This window comes from Cetorhinus maximus, chromosome 2, assembly GCF_964194155.1.
Source record: "Cetorhinus maximus chromosome 2, sCetMax3.hap1.1, whole genome shotgun sequence".
In the NCBI taxonomy this organism is placed as follows: domain Eukaryota; kingdom Metazoa; phylum Chordata; class Chondrichthyes; order Lamniformes; family Cetorhinidae; genus Cetorhinus; species Cetorhinus maximus.
The window spans coordinates 91484310-91500663 of NC_135880.1; the positions used below are offsets into that span (position 1 = coordinate 91484310).

Here is a 16354-nt window from a genome sequence, read left to right on the forward strand (position 1 = left end):
TGCAAACCCCATAGCCACTGACTCCATCATTCTCCCTGGTAACTATCTGAGGCTGAACCAGACTGTTCATCACCTTTGTGTCTCATTTGACCCTGAGCTGAAGTACACAAAAGTGCCACCACTAAGACCACCTATTTCCACTTCTGTAACATCAACCGATTCTGCCCCTGCCACAACTCATCCCTAACCATTTACTTGTTTCCTCTAAACCTGATTATTCTAGTGTATTCCTGGCTGGTGCCCCATCTTCCACCCTCCATAAACATAAGGTCATCTAAAACTCTGCTGCCTATGTCCTAATTCATACCAAATCCTGTTCTTCCACCACTCCTGTGCTTGGCGACCTACATTGGCTCCCAGTTAAACAGCATCTTGATTTTAAAATTACCATCCTTGTTTTCAAATCGCTCCACAATCTTGCCCCTCCCTATCTCTAACTTTCTCTAGCACTGCAACCCTCTGAGATACCTGTGCTCCTCCAATCTTGGCCTCTTGAGCATCCCTATTTTTAATCAATGCACTATCCCTGGCTGTGCCTTCAATATCCTCCCTAAACTTACCCACCTCTCTACCTCTCTTTTCTCCTTTAAGACACTCCTTGTTTGGCCAAACTTTCCGTTACCTGACCTATCTCCTTATTTGCTCTCAAATTTTGTTTGATAATTCACCTGTGAAGTGCTTTGGGACATTTTACCATGTTATAGGTGCTATATAAATGCCAGTTGTTGTTGAAGAGGGTTGGGAGGATGCTGATGTAGAACATGAACCGGTTGGTCTGCATGGACTCTTTCTGTACTGTGATTGCTATGTAATAGTTCAGGGGATTACTTTGAGGTAAGATGCATGAATTGAGTAACCAGGGATAGAATTTATTTTGCCAGTTTTCTTCCTTCTTTCCTCACAACGTTTAAAAGGCATTGATTTTTACTGGGGTACAATTCATGAGAACAAAAGAATTAGGAGCAGGAATAGGCCCACACATTCCATGTGTACAAAGTAACCTTCTCCTATCTGGGGATTGCATTATGCGTGATCCTAGGCAGTGCGTATTGGAAAGCTCTTTGAACTTAGAGGACACCATATCTAAGCCCAATTCTATTTTACCTGACATCCACAAGTGTACTTTCTGACTGGATATTAATTAGGTGCTGGAACCTGAAGTTTATTATTTCTCTTCAATAACCTAAGGTTCTGATGTCAATTGCTCCAACTACTACCCCAGCTGAGCAGCTAACTCAATGCAGGCTGTGATCGAACATGATTGCAAACCCAAGCTTATTTCAGTACATTTCTCAAGTTGCTTTTACATTGTGTGAGACCATATGAGTGCAGCGACACCACAAATATCTTCCTGGCTGTTGCCCTTAGTTAATTCCAGCAAGTTTACATTTAGTTTTCAGGCTATGCCATTAGCTAAGATCTCAGCACAATATTAAAGCAGGTTTAGCACTCAAAGTTTGTAGCAAGCAAAGACCTAACCTGTTTAAAAGCAGTAACTAGACAAGGCTGTGTCAACTCTTGAAGTTTATAATTCAACTTGTATTTTTGATAGCTTTGAGTTACTGTGAAATTCACCACCTAGGCGTCACACACAAAGTTTAACAGAAAGTTAAAAGTTCAATTTGTTTGAAGAATCTTGTACTCCGCCCTTCTGTAGTTTTGATGTGGGTTTGTGATAGATCAGTGTTTTTCTGCTTCCATTGTGGCATTGTGTGTGATGGAGGGCAGCATTGTGCAGTGGGTTTCCTTTTTGTTTTACCTGAAAAACTAATTTTTTTTCATTATGTGCTACCATAAATTGGAGAAATGAATGACCAAGGTTTTCATCAATGAATGTCAATGACAATACAACGCTGGGGGAAAAGGAGCCATCAGTATTACAAATGTGTAATGATGTGTGTGTCCTGTTTTTATAATCAGTAAGGAAATTGGGACTTAGTGCTTAAACAGTTAATATTAAAAGTTGGAACATGTTTGTGGTTAATAGCTCTGGTTTAGTGTTTGACTTTTTACAACATTCATTCTCGGGTTAACTAATAGAAAGAAGCTTTCTTTTTAAATGGCCAATGACTAATGCTAAAAATAGCTGGGGGCTTTTATAAATTCAATACAAAATGTGGTGTAGTGTGCTCAGAATAACTAGATTCCTGGAAACAACTGCCTTCCAGCACCAGAATGTGTGGCTGTTTGTGGTGCAATAAGAGAGCCTGTGGTGACCTTAATAGAGTTATTCATGGTGAATCAAATGCCCTTCTGACCCACTGAATATTTTATGCTTGATCAGAATTAATAGTTGAGGAGAAAGAGATTCCTGTTTACTACTGTGTACATAATTTTATTTAACATTTTCTCCTGTTTCTGAAGATCTCTTCAAATATAGTTGAAGTAATAATCTTTTGTCTAAATTTGTTCAGTAGCAGTAAAATTACATATAAAAGCTGAGTACCCTCACTTACTGACCAAATGGTAACAAACACAAGATATAATTGAATCATGTAAATTAGTAGCTCAGTGGATGAACAGTAATGATCAAGAATATGCTCCCCATGTTTGTCAAAGGATTAAATTACACACTGGGCTAATTAAACATTGCAAGAATGAGGTCTTTTCTGCTGTCCTTCAAATAGAAATAATAGAGGAAATGTATAAAAAGAAATGCTTTGGATTCAGATGCAAAATAAGCATTGTTTTTATTGTGGAAAATGGGTCAGGGGCTGATGGTAAAATAATATTCCATGGATAAAGCTGTTGTTCAGAAATTGGTGCAAATTTTTGTAGTGCTGTTGTGATTTTCTCTCCATCTTTTGAAATAGAATGGAGTACTTTGGTGTGATTGGTTGAGTTATTGCTAACCATCTTGATTGTTTTCCAATGGCCATTCTGTCTCTTTTGTGTTACTAGATCTTGGGTATTTTGCTAATAAATAAAAAAGGGTGGTGTAGGCAGATGAGGAGGGTGCCAAGTCTTAGCCTGTTAGCAGTAGAAAACAAATAAGTCCTACATTCTATTTGAAAAGATGATTAGTTCTTTACTAATACCAAAAAGTAGAGCTTATTATTATGTGAAAGTCCCAATCATCAGAAGTGATAATTTGAAGGTTGGATGGGGCTATTGCCTAAGGCTTGAATTGCTGAGAGAACCTGTACAATGGACATGTAGAAACAGCTCGGATGTCAAACTGAATGAAAGGCAATTCTTTTTCCAGTTCTCTGTTAAACCATTTGCACACAGCAAAAAGGAAACAAATGGGCTACTAAGCTCCAGAAGATGGCTAATACTTGGCATGACAAATTGCCTCAGGAGACCATTACATAAACTGTCAGACCTTCTTATGACTGTGATTATCTAGTGTGAATGGAGAGGAAAGGCAAGATTTTCAAAAGCATCTTTCTTAAATAAAGAACAAAGGTCAGGCTTTAATAATGTTTGTGTATTGCAGTAGTGATGTGAATAGTTGTGAAGATATCTGCAGCATAGGGATGCCTAACCACAGCAAAGAATCTTACATACTGAGCTAAGATTTGCAAAGACATTAATGGATTTAATTGGGCTGAAGCAGGGAGCTTCAATGTATTCATGAAACTGGAAGCTAATGTATGCTTTACTGTCTGTGCAGCCATTTTAAACTGTAATAAAATAATAGTGCTTTTTAATATATATCATTTTGCTAATGACATTTAAGCTGTTTGCTAAAGACAAATGTAAAACATCAGAAAAAGATTTAAATTGTTAATTCGGAAGGGAGAGGGAAGTAGAATTTTCCCTACAGTGTCAAGGATGTCACATTGTTTCTCGCATTGAATTAACATATTCAATTTTCCTAGCACGAAATTCAATAGACTAAAATGCTTTAGTGTTCAGCAGTGCCTTGAATACTCCACAATGTTTAAATGTAGCCTCCAAACAAGAGTTCCTGCAGCTCTGTGCTGACGGCCAGACATGACTGGTTGGGTGGATTGTGAACTGCATCTTGTGGATTTGTATGAAAAATGTAACCGGCCCACATTAGTTGCCTTCTGCCAGACACAGAATCTCAACGCAAGGTCCCCTGTGCTTCTTGTACATACACAACAAAATTATTTCATCTTTAAACAAACATTAAAGGAACAAAGGGAGAGAGAGACAGACGGAGCAGTGTGACCATCTCAAGCTGCAAGCCCATGGGTGTGCTGTAGAGTGGGATAATGAGGCTCAGTAGTTGGGGGGATGGGAGCTGATGGGAGGCTTGAGTAGGTTTGTCTGTAAAAAACACTGATTCAGAATCATAAAGCTAAAAAATTAAATGGTCAATTGAAGGTGTTAAGTGATGAAAGATGAAACTGTTAGTCTGTTGTGAAGAATGGTGCGTGGGTATAGAACAGGTTAGTAGTTAGAGGGGGGAATTGTGCTACTGAAATTACAGCTTAGGGTTTCTTACTGCTAGTTGAACAAATAGAACCTTCCTTGAATAATTTATGACTGATATCTGAATTGCTTTACAAATACTGTGATATTATTATGGCCTCAAACCGCAGCAGCGTTGGAAACTCTGGTTGTGCTGATGGCACAGGAAGTGATGATGTCAAAAGGTGGGGGTCAAAAGCGGAAAAGCTGGTGGCTTTATAACAAAACGACAAAAAAAAAATCATCTTGCAGCCTACGTCTTCACAGATACAAGAAACCCTCCTGGGAAGCCCAGCTAAATTTGCTTTGAAATGTAGATAAAATAACAGGCAGTTAATGGTCTCTGCCTAGGGAAGGCCAGTTAGAAAACGGCAGCATAAGGTCACTGAAAAACTCTAGTGCCATTTACCAGCTTTCCTTCAGAAGGAAAATGTGATTGGTTGTTTTGCCATAAGGCAGGTTGGTATTCCTATTACAGGTAAAGAGCAGAACTCTTCAATGTCACAGTGTGGTGCTTTTAATCATTGCTGTCTAATTTTATTTAAAAATTTGAAATATAAATAACGGCCATCAGTTTGAAAACTGAAATTGTGCTATTGATCATTGGTGTTCCCAGTTTTTTTGAAATGGCAGCCAGACCACAGCCAGCAGCTGGTTGTTAATGGTTCAGGAAAGGTGTATACGCCAAGGTCACTGGTTCAATACTTTTGGTAAATGGCTGTATGGTTAATTATGAAATGTATGGTGGGTGATTACCCAAGCAATGCACAATTATTTTGTCTGTAAAACAATGTTATTTTAATGTTTCTTCATCCCGTATAAAAATACTCGGATAGCTTTTAGCTGAGCCACTTTTTTTATTCATTCACAAGATGTGAGTGTCGCTAGCAAGGCCAGCACTTTTTGCCCATCCTTAATTGCCCACCAGCTTCTTAAACCGCTGAAGATCCTCCCACAGTGTTGTTATGAAGAATGTTCCAGGATTTTGATCCAGTGACAGTGAAGGAATGGCAATATATTTCCAAGTCAGGATGCTGTGTGACTTGGAAGGAGCTTGGGAACTTGGAGGCGGTGGTCCTCCCATGTGTCTGCAACCCTTGTCCTTCTAGGTGATAGAGGTTTGTGTTTAGAAGGTGCGATTGATGGAACCTTGGCAAGTGACTGTAGTGCATCTTGTAGATGGTAAACACGGCTGCCACTGTGCATCAGTGGTGGAAGGAGTGAATATTTAAGATGGTGGAATGGGTGCCAATCAAGCAGGTTGTTTTGTCCTGGATGATGTCGAGCTTCTTGGACTTTGTTGGAGCCACACTCATCCAGGCAAGTGGAGAGTATTCCATCACACTCCTGGCTTGTGCCTTGTAGATGTTGGACAGGCTTTGGGGAGTCAGGAGGTGAGTTACTTGCTGCAGAATTTCCAGCCTCTGACCCACCCTTGCGGTCACTGTGGCCAGAATTTTACGCTCCCATCCACACCAGCGGGTTCTGAGGTGTGGGGGAGCATTAAATTGCATGAACGGGAAGCTCACATTTGCCCCAATTAAGGCTGTTAAGTGGCAACTTAATGGCCACCTAAGGGCCTTTTTCCACATTGTCTGTCAGCCTAAAAATTGAGGCTGATGACAGGTTGGGGGGGGGGTGGGGGGGTGCGGAAATAAACCGAGTTTGATCTTGGGTGAGGGGGGTGCGGTGGGGTGGAGGTACCTCCATCAGAAGGCCCCATATGACTGAGGCACCCTTCCCCTAGGGCCTGCTGACCTCCGTGTTTGGAGCAAGGTTAAAGTTCTGGTGCCAAGTGGCCCTGGTGGAATGCCATCTGAGCATCAATGAGCAAGTGCTAATTGGTAGCACTGTTGACCACCCCTTCCATCACTTGACTGATGGTTGAAACTGATATGGTAATAATTGGCTGGACATACCTGGACAATTTTCCATTTTGTCGGGTAGATGCCAGTGTTGTAGCTGTACTGGGACAACTTGACTAAGGGCGCAGCTAGTTCTGGAGCACAGGTCTTTAGCATTACAGCTGGGATTTTATCAGGGCTCATAGCTTTCAGGGTATCTAGTGCGTTCAGTTTTTGCTGGATATCACGTGTAAGGAATTAAGTTGGCTAATGACTGGCTTCCATAATGGTGGGGACCTCAGGTGGAAGCTGAGATGGATCATCCATTCTTCTAGCTGAAGATAGCAGTAAATGGTCAGCCTTGTCTTTTGCACTGATGTTCTGGGCTTCCCCATCATTGAGGATGGGGATGTTCACGGAGCCCTCTCCTCCAGATAGTTGTTTAATTGTCTACCACCATTCACGACTGGATGTGGCAGGACTGCAGAGCTTAGATCTGTTCTTGGCTATGGGGCCGCATAGCTTTGTAGCATAATAGTTGCGCTGTTTAGCATGCACTTATCCTATGTTGTAGCTTCATCAGGTGGACACCTCATTTTCAGGTATGCCTGGTGTTGCTCCAGGCATGCACTCTTGCACTCTTCATTGAACCAGGATTGGTCCCTTGGCCTGACGGTAATGGTAAAGTGAAGGGAATGCTGGGCCATGTGGTTACAGATTATGATGGATTGCATTTTTGCTGTTGAAGATGGCCCACAGCGCCTCATGCATGCCAGTTTTGAGTTGTTGGATCTGTTCTGAATCTGTTCCATTTAGCACAGTGGTAGTGTCACACAACACAATGGTGGATGTCCTCAGTGTGAAGTTAGGATTTCACCTACAGAAGGACTGTGCGGTGGTCACTCCTACCCATACTGTCATGGACAGATACAGCTGCAATAGGTAGATTGGTGAGGATCAGGTCAAGCAGGTTTTCCCCTTTTATTGGCTCCCTCCCACCTGCCAGAGACCCATTGTCCTTCAGGGCAAAGCCAGCTCAGTAAGTCGAGGTGCTACTGCGCCACTCTTGGTGATGGGTTTTGAAGGCCCCACCCAGAGAACATTTTGTGTCCTTGCTGATTGAAGCAGTAATTCCTGCACAGTGAGATTCCTTGAGTGGGCTAGTGAACTTTGCATTCCTGGGTTCAGTGTGCTCCTTAGCTTCTTTTATATGAGGTTTAGTGGGAAGTTCGGGCTCGTGGCTCCGAACATGAAGGTCTTGCAGTCATGTGCATCTGATAACCCCAAAGTAAAAGCACTCAATTTGTAACATGTGCCAGCGGAAAGATCCGATTTTAAAAAAAACTGGTGTTCCTGGCAGCTGGCCATAGCAAATCCATGGGATACAAGAATTAAAGGCTGATTTTATTTTCCTGTTGAGATTGCTGAAGTTTTAAATGCATACACTCGAAAGTTGTGCTACTGGAATGTAGCTGGTATGCTGTCCAGATTACAAATCAAAGCTGTATCTTTGACAGCGGCTTGTGTGAAAAGTGGAAGTAAACGAGTCTTACTGAAACTGTGAGGCACTATTTGCTTTGGCTCATGCCTTGCACGAACCAGTTTAGTCAGGAAAATAACTGAACTATACTGTTTGGATTAGCCAAAATGTCTCTGAACTTTTGAGGGGGGCAAGCACTTTTCCACAACTTATTCAGATGGTCTAGAGGTATTGTGAATTATAGATAAAAATACATTAAAATTTAGGTTCAATACTTACACAAACCAGTACCTTGTGTACCATTCAGTTGATACTGTTATATGGTGAAAGCCAACTCTACAAAAAGTCATAAATTACGAAACAAATCATTTGTTGCATTGTATTGATCGCTAACTAATGTTTACACCAGGGCTCTGGATTTTGAGAAGCGGCAGCATGTTTAAGTGTAATTCATCCATTGTGCTAGGTAAAATTTCATAAAATAAATCCTGCAGCAAAGAATCACTTAATATTTCTAACAAACCTTCCCTTCGTTCTGTATTTAATTTCATGTCAAGACTTCTTAATTCATTGGTTTTGGAACCTCCAAGTGGGGCTCCATTCTATCTTGCTTTGCTGCCTTATAATATAGAGGATGGAATTTTCTCTCAATGAAAAAGCTTTCTTATGGCCAGACTAATTGTAAAGTTGCATTTACTGTCAACTGTCTCATTACGTTGATGTGTAGATCACTGAAGCTTGCGTGTAAAACAGCTTATGAGAAGAATGTTGCTTTGTGAACTACGGGCTTTTTTTAAAAAAACCTTATAAAGTAAGGACTGAAAATGTTGGAAATCCTCAGCAGATACATTCAGCATCTGTGGAGAGTGAACAATGGCCCCGATTTTGAAGGAGTGTAAGGTGGGGTGGGGGATTGACGGCAAATTATCAGCCTTCACCATCATAACACCTCTGAAACTGACTGTAATTTCAGGGTATCGAGCACGCGCACATAGCACGGAAATCCCAAAGTTGCAGTCTGCCCCTCAGGGTTCTAACACAGACTGTCCTGTGAGCTTCCTCCAGAGCCAGCAACCACTGAAATCACTGAGAATTGTTAGAATCTCCAAAAAAAGTTACGCTTTGTTCAATCAGATGTAAATGGGCTTTTAACAGCAATGTGATTAATAAAATATGATGAACAACAGAACTGACCCTGAAAAAGTAATTTTATACAGTATTCATAAAGTGCTGCTAAATAATTAATTAGCAGACTTTTAGAAGTTATCTTATTGCTTTGCTCCCTGTTTGCGTTTATGAAAATCCTTTAATGTGATTGGCTGCCTGGACAGCCTGATGACAGGGAGAAGGCGGGAGAATGGTGTTGAGAAACTTATTAGCCATGATTGAATGGCGGAGCAGACTCGATGGGCCGAATGGCCTAATTTCTGCTCCTATGTCTTATGGTCTTATGGACACCGCTTCAACTCTATGCTGTGACTGCCCTGCAAAGAACTCTACAGCCAGTTGCAGTATCACTGCAGGGTGATAGAAGTGAAATTCTCAATATTGTGAGACCTCTCAGACCAAGAGTAGTGGCATTTGACACTGAATTTGAAAAAAAACTGCCTACAAAGGTCTAGCAGTCTCTCTGGCGTGGACGCCACCTTTCCTGGTGCCAAGGCAAGGTATCTCCAGTGGTGCAGCAGCAGTGATGTCATCAAGCAGGATTGGCTGCCAGTCACATTGAAGTATTCTCCCAGGCGGCTAATTGGGAAGTTACTTCTAATTTAAAATTTCAGATGGTGGAATAAATTATTGTGATTGAATTAATATTGAAGCTAAGCTAAAATAAAGATAAAGTTTTTTAAAAATTTAAAATATGTGGAATGTTTTAGCATATTGGAAAAATTTGACATCCCACAAATAAAGAACTAGCTTTTTGGGGCCACTGTGGGCGCTTAGTAGTAATTATGAACTTAGTCTGCAGTTAAAAACCCAGTTACACCTCATTCAACAAGGTGTAAACTTTTTCAAAGGCTTTACAGTGAGGTTAACAGCATGCAGTGGAAATTCACATCAGTTCAAAGATTTCCCAGGGATTGCATTCTGGGAGGTATTCAGTGGCACACCTCTGTACTAATGTAGATTACTGATGGAAACTTCTGGATTTCCATGTTATTCTGTGCATGTGCGGACTCCCAGTTGCTGTCAGTTTCAGTGGAATGATGGTGGCAAAGGCTGACCGTTTCACTGTTGTTACCACTGCAAAGTATAAGCCTTTAACTCCGTTTCTCTCTCCACTGGTGTTGCCTGACCTCTGAGTCCTTCCAGCATATTCTGTTATTTCTGATTTCCAGCATCTGCAGTACTTTCCTTTTGTATTACTTTCTTAATGTTCATTTTCAAAAATGTGACCAGATGTCAAAGTACAGTTAAAGTAGATGTTTTTTTGAAACAATTGATTTTCAGATTAAGCTCATTACTTTATATTATGCTGTCTCTGTCTTCCTGTAGGGCTTCCTTGATATGAACATATGAATTAGGAGCAGGAGTGGGTCACTTGGACCTTAGAGCCTGCTCCGCCATTCAATGAGATCATGACTAATCTGATTGTAATCTCAATTCCACGTTCCCACCTACCCCTGATAACCTTTCACCCCCTTGTTATGAATAGTCTATCTAGCTCTGCCTTAAAAATATTCAGAGACTCTGCTTCCACCGCCTTTTAAGGAAGAGAGTTCCAAATGCTCACAACCTTCAGAGAAAAAAAATTCTCCTAAATGGGCAACCCGTTATTTTTAAATAAGGCGTCTGGTACTTGATTCTCCCACAAGAGGAACCATCCTCTCCATATCAACCTTGTCAAGGATCTTTTATGTTTCAATCAAGTCTCCTCTTTCTCTTCTAAACTCCAATGGATACAAGCCTAGCCTGTCTAACCTTGCCTCATAAGACAACCTGCCCAACCCAGGTATTAGTTTCGTAAACCTTCTCTGAACTGCTTCCAACGCATTTGCACCCTTCCTTAAATAAGGAGACCAATACTGTACACAGTACTCTAGATGTAGACTCACCAATGCCCTGTATAACTGAAGCATAACCTCCCTACTTTTGTATTCAGTTCCCCTCGTCATAAATGATAACATTCTGCTGGCTTTCCTAATTACTTGCTGTGCTTGCATACTAGCCTTTTGCGATTCATGCACGAGGACACCTAGATCCCTGTGCATCCCAGAGCTCTGCAATCTCTCACCATTTAGATAATATGTTTCATTTTTTATTTTTCCTGCCAAAATGGACAATTCCACTTTCACACATTATACTCCGTTTGCCAGGTCTTTGCCCAATCACTTAAACCTATCTATATCCTTTTGTAGCCTCCTTGTATGCTCTTCACATCTTACTATCCTACCTATCTTTGTGTCATCAGCAAATTTAGCAACCATACATTCGGTCCCTTCTTCCAAGGCGTTATATAAATTGTAAAAAGTTGAGGCCCCAGCACTAATCCATGTGGCATACCACTAGTTATATCTGCCAACAAGAAAAAGACCCATTTATGCCTACCCTCTGTTTACTGTTAGCTAGCCAATTTTCTATCCATGCCAATATGTTAGCCCCTACACCACGAGCTTTTGTTTTTCACAATAACCTTTGATGACCTGTTCAAAAAATCGTTGTAAGGATAAGCCCAGCAATTAGAGACCAGTCAGTTTAACTTCAGTGGCAGGCAGGATTCTAGAAACAATTATTCGGGATAGAATTAGTAGTCACATGGAAAAATACGGCTTGATAAGGAAGAGCCAGCAAGGATTTCTAAAGGGGGAATCGTGTTTAACTAACTTCCTGCAGTTTTTTGAAGAGGTAACAGAAAAGGTTGGCGAGGGTACTGTTGCTGATGTAGTGTACATGGGCTTTCAAAAGGCATTCGATACAGTGCCACACAACAGACTTGTGAGAAAAGTTATTGCTCATGGAATAAAAGTGACAGTAGCAATGTGGATACAAAATTGGCTGAAAAATAGGAAGCAGAGAGTAATGGTCAATGGATATTTTTTGGGCTGGAGGAAAGTTTGTAGTGGAATTCCCCAAGGGTCAGTATTGGGACCCTTGCTTTTCCTGATATATATTAATGACCAAGATCTTGGTGTATAGGAAACAATTTCAAAGTTTGCAGACAATGCGAAGCTTGGGCATGTTGTAAACTGTGAGGAGGATGGTGTAGAACTTCAGAAGGACGTAGACAAGTTGGTGGAGTGGGTAGGTAGGTGGCAGATGATGTTCAATGTGGAGAAGTGTGAGGTGATGCATTTTGGTAGGAAGAACATGGACAGACAATATAAAATAAGGAACAAAATTTTGAAGGGGGTGCAGGAGCAGAAAGACCTGGGTGTATATGTGCATAAATCATTGAAGGTGGCAGGACAGGTGGGGAGAGGAGTTGATAAAGCATATAGTATCCTGGGCTTTATTAATAGGGGCATAGAGTACAAGAGCAAGGAGGTTATGCTGAATTTATATAAGACACTCGTTAGACCTCAGCTGGAGTATTGTGTACAGTTCTGGGCGCCACATCATAGGAAGGATGTGAACACATCAGAGAGAGTGCAGAAAAGGTTTACAAGAATGGTTCCAGGGATGAGAAACTTTAGTTATGAAAATAGATTGGAGATGTTGGGACTGTTCTCCTTAGAAAGAAGAAGGCTAAGAGGAGATTTGATAGAGGTGTTCAAAATCATGAGGGGGCTGGACAGAGTAGATAGGGAGAAGCTGTTCCCTCTCGTAAAAGGATCAAGAACCAGAGGGCACAGGTTTAAAGTGATTTGCAAAAGAAGCAAATGTGACGTGAGAAAAAACATTTTCACACAGCGAGTGGTTCGGGTCTGGAATGCACTGCCTGGAAATGTGGTGGAGGCAGGTTCAATCGAGGCATTCAAGAGGGCATTAGATGATTATTTGAATAGAAACAAATGTGCGGGGGTACGGGGAAAAGGCAGGGCAATGGCACGAGGTCATAATGCTCATTTAGAGAGCTGGTGCAGACACAATGGGCCAAATGGGCTCCTTCTGTGCTGTTAAAATTTCTGTGATTCTGTGATGTGGCACCTTATCAAATGCCTTCTGGAAATCTAAATACAGTACCATCCACAGGTCCCCCTTTATCCACAGTATATATTACTTCTTCAAAGAACTCCAATAAATTGGTTAAGCATGATGTCCCTTTCACCAAAGTCATGTTGACTCTGCCCTGAATTTTTCCAAGTGTCCTTGTATAATGTCTTTAATAATAGCTTCTAACATTTTCCCTATGGCAGATGTTGATGTAAAGCTAACTGGCCTGTAATTTCCTGTCTCCCTCCCCTTTTGAATAAAGAAGTTACATTCTCTATTTTCCAATCTAATGGAATCTTCCCTGAATCTAGGGAATTTTGGAAATTTAAAATCAGTGCATCAAATATCTCACTAGCCACCCTTTTAAGACCTTAGGATGAAGTCAATCAGGACCTGGGGACTTGTCAGCCTGCAGCTCCAACAATTTGCTCAGTACCACATCCCTGGTGATTGTAATTTTCGTCAGTTCCTCCCTCCCTTCCATTCCTGATTTGCATCTATTTCTGGGATGTTACTTATATCTTCTATAGTGAAGACCGACGCAAATTACCGGTTCAATTCGTCTGCCATCTCCTTATTTTCTATTATTAATTCCCCAGACTTACTTTCTACGGACCAACACTCACTTTATTAACTTTTCTTTTTTTAAATATCTATAGAAACTCTTACTATCTGTCTTTATATTTCTAGCTAAGTGTCTCCCATACTCTAAATTTTCCTTCCTTATCAATCTTTTGCTCGTTCTTTGCTGTTTTTTATATTTCATCCAATCTTCAGACCTGCCTATGCTTTTTCTTTAGGTTTGATACTATCTTTAATTTTTTAGTTAATTTTTTAGATGGTGGGTCCTCTCCTTGGAATTTTCCTTTCTCGTTGGAATGTACCTATTTTGTGTAGTCCTGAATATCCCCTTAAATGTCCGTCACTGCATCTCTAATGCCCTATCCCTTAACCTAATTTGCCAGTTCACATTAGCTAGCTGTGCTTTCATTGCCCTCAAAATTGCCCTTATTTAAGTTTAAAATACAAATCATGGACTCACTCCTCTCTCCCTCAAACTGAATGTAAAATTCAATCATATTATGATTGCTGCTACCTCGGGGGCACCTTCACTATCAGGTCATTAATTAATCCTATCTCGTTGCACAATAGCAGGTCTAGTATAGCCTGCTGTCTGGTTGGTGCCAGAATACTCTGTTCTAATAAGCTATCCTGAAAACATTCAATGAATTCCTTATCTAGGATACCTTTGTCCATCTGATTTTCCCAATCTATATGCAGATTAAAACCCTGCATGATTATCAACAAGCTCCCATTATTTCTTCCTTTATGCCCCGTCCTACTGTATGGTTACTGTTAAGGGGCCTGTATACCACTCCCACAAGTGACTTCTTACCTTTAGCATTTCTCACCTCTACCCAAGCCACTTCTATTTCTTGGTTTCCTGAACTTCAGCTATCCCTCCGTATTGTGCTAATACCATCATTGATTAACAGAGACACCCCTCCACCTTTTACTAGCTTCCTGTCCTTCCTAAATGTCATGTACCCTTCAACATTCAGGTCCCAATCTGTCATCCTGCAGCCATGTCTCTTTAATGGCAACCAGACCGTAAGGGGTGTGACTACCTCCTGGTATAAAGCATCCGGGTAGCTTTCCCCCTGATGTGTCGCAGTGTCTGCAGCTCAGCCTCCAGCTCAATAACTCTGAGCTGAAGCTCTTGAGCAGCAAACACTCACTGCAGACATGTTTGCCCTGGATCACATTGGCACCAGGAGCTCCTACATGATGCAGCCTTGACACATTATCTGCTTTGCCATCCTTAATATGTTTTAATTGCTTAATTGTATTATTCACTTATTTATTTTCCTTTTTTGTATATTTTTTATAACGTTACCACCAGTTTGTCTGCTATTTTAAACCTGAGGACTGGAACAGACCTGAACCACTTACTCACCAAACAGCTAGCTCCTTTCCATGTAGTAGAGTAAGAACCTATTCCTACGGAGTGAAAAAGGTAGAAAAAGCAAAATAAAAGGAACATCTCCTTCCCTCTTCACTGAACTCCCCCACTCACCAGACTCCCAGGTATACAGCCAGTTTCAAATCTGCACTTGTTTGCCTTAGTTGCACTAAAGAACCCTTAATTTATAGGAAACTGAACTAGAGCTAGAGAAACCAGATTGAACCAATTAGCTCATTAACTACTCAGCTCTCTCAACAAAGCGTGTTTACCCTGCCTAAAGCTGGAAGAAAGAAAGAAACTTAGTCTACTTACACAGTATTTCCCAGTTACCAGCTCCTTACACGACCTCTCTCGAGCTCTCCACTGTTTCTAAATTGTCAGACTGCTTGGCTAATGTCCAGTACTGGATGAGCAGAATTTTTTTTCCAATTAAATATTGGAAAGATTGAATCCATTACCTTTGGCTTCCACCACAAATTCCATTCGCTCACCACTGACCACCTCCCTCTCGCTGACAATTGTCTGAGACTGAAACAGACTCTTTGCAATCTCAGTGTCATATTTGACCCTGTGACAAGCTTTCAACCACATAACTGCGCCATCACTAAGACAGCCTATTTTCACTGCCTTAATATCACCTGACCCCTGCTCAACACTTCTGCTGCTGAAATCCTGATTTATGCCTTTGTTACCTCCATGCTTGACTATTCTAATGCTGTCCTGGCTGGCCTCCCACATTCTACCCTCTGTAAACTTGAAGTCATCGAAAACTCTGCGGCCCATGGCCTAACACACACCAAATCCCGTTCACCCATCATCCCTGTACTCGCTGACCTACACTGGCTTCTGTTTTAAGCAGCCCCTTGATTCTTAAAATTCTCATCCTTGTTTTCAAATCCCTCAAAGGCCTTGCTCCTCCCTATTTCTGTAATTTCCTCCAGCCCCACAAAGAAGAAAAAGTGTGCTTATGACAGTTGTCAGGTAGAAAATACAATTGAGAACCAAGAGGAATACAGAAGGTTCAGAGGGGAGGTGAAAAAGCATATTAGAGAAGCGAAGAGGGATTATGAGAAAAGACTGGCAGCCAACATAAAGGGGAATCCAAAATCCTTCTATAGGCACATAAATAGTAAAAGGGTGGTAAAAGGAGGAGTAGGGCTGATTAGGGACCAAAAAGGGAATTTACACATGGACGAAGGGGCCATGTCTGAGGTATTAAAGGAATACTTTGCATCCGTCTTTACCAAGGAGGTAGATGCTACCCAGGCCGTGGTGACAGACAAGGAAACTCTGTCACTAGAAGGGTTCAAGATTGATAAGGAGGAAGCGTTGAATAGACTGTTGGTACTTAAAGTTGACAAGGCACCGGGACTGGACGAAATGCATCCAAGAATATTGAAGGAAGTGAGAATAGAAGTTGCAGGGGCATTGGCCATAATTTTTCAGTCTTCCCTAGACTCAGGGGTGGTGCCAGAGGACTGGAGAATTGCAGATATTATGCCTTGTTCAAAAAAGGTTGTAAGGATAAGCCTAGCAATTACAGACCAGTCAGTTTAACTTCAGTGGTGGGCAGGATTCGAGAAACAA

At 41.2% G+C, this 16354-nt stretch overlaps 1 protein-coding gene across 2 annotated transcripts in view; it reads left to right on the forward strand.

Moving 5' to 3' along the window:
* znf608 (zinc finger protein 608) overlaps positions 1–16354 on the forward strand; it is a 104962-nt gene that overhangs the window by 33226 nt on the left and 55382 nt on the right. The gene's annotated exons all lie outside the window — the stretch shown is intronic.